Source organism: Buceros rhinoceros, unplaced genomic scaffold, assembly GCF_000710305.1.
Source record: "Buceros rhinoceros silvestris isolate BGI_N320 unplaced genomic scaffold, ASM71030v1 scaffold18438, whole genome shotgun sequence".
Classification (NCBI taxonomy): domain Eukaryota; kingdom Metazoa; phylum Chordata; class Aves; order Bucerotiformes; family Bucerotidae; genus Buceros; species Buceros rhinoceros.
The window spans coordinates 53,510-54,879 of NW_010426545.1; positions in this window are offsets into that span (position 1 = coordinate 53,510).

The window sequence follows — 1,370 nt, forward strand, 5'->3', positions numbered from 1 at the left end:
GCTGCCCTAGGCCAGGCTGCTGCCTTGTTGTAGCCATTACTTAGCAAATAATCTTTTCACTGCAGCTCATGAAATGCTTCGTCCTAAGAGGAATCCGTCTGACGGTTGTCTGGGGGGAGGGCAGCGGAGCTCAACTCTTAATTTCTTCTGGCATATTCCTCCTTGCCCTGGGCGGGTATGTTTGATCGCTGGTGCTTTTTGCCCATCCATGTCATGACTGAGAGAGGAGGTTTGAAGATGAGACAGAAATGGCCAATAGTCCAATATTGCTATGGGAACTCTTAAAAGCAACTGGAAAAAAACGTAGCCACCATCTGCCATTCAGATATTTCAAGTGCTTAAACCTATTAGCGCGTGTTTTTCCTGTGCAAACAAGCAGGAATTGTTGAAGGAGTGCGTGGGGACAGCAGTGGCTGCGGGAGGTCTGCAGATGACGGACCACCTTCACGGGGAGACGGGCTTCTCTGCTGCACCTCCTGCTGCTGCCGGTCCCAGGCGCGCGGATTCCCAGCATGGCGGAGCCGAGTGACGGCACGGCACGAAACATGTTGCCGTGTGTCTCTTGCCTGCTTGATGTCCTCTCAGCTGGAGGGCTGAACGCACCGTACTGTCAAAGGAGCAGGCGTGTCGTCGTGCGGCAATACGCACTCCAGGGGTTTGCTGCCGTTATTCCGTGTCTTCAGCATTTCCGCACCCTCTGCCATAAACTAGCTACATGGACAGGCTGGTTTTATGTCTGTCCACTGGGGCTAAATGTTGCCAGCAGTAGTGTGAAACGTCTGTCAGATTATCAGATGAGGACCTCTGCCAGTCCAGGGACTTCACCTGTCTCCGAGGAAGATTCTCCTCGTGTTGACATCCGGCCCTGTCCGCATACCGCAGGGATTTTCCGAAAGCAGAGCTGTAACCAAGGCACTAAGAGCTGGCACCCGAAGCGACCTGACAGCTCAGTGAGGAAAGGACCCCTGTGCTTTCGCTGCACTTCGCACGATCTCCCTGCTGCGACGAGTCATGGAACCAGTCAAACGCAATGCCCGTGGTTTGCAGCGTGGTGGCTGGGGTGAGGAGAGCAGGCGCCGCTGGTTTGCTGGAGGGCGCAGATCCGATCTGCCGTTGAGGGACTCGGAACACAGCGTGACGGGGGGGACGGTACCAGCGCTCTAAGAAAAGCAGCCACCCCCCTGCTCCGCTTGGTGTGCTGCCAGGCAAGCAACGGCTGCGAGGTCTTCCCCAAAGCCTGCCTTAGATGTCTACAACACGGGAGGTTCGTGCATGGAGGCAGCTGAGCAGAGGAGCTGAAACACTGCCCCACAGCTCAGCCTGCCCCACAGCTCAGCCTGCCCCAGACCACAGCCTGCCCCAGACCACCG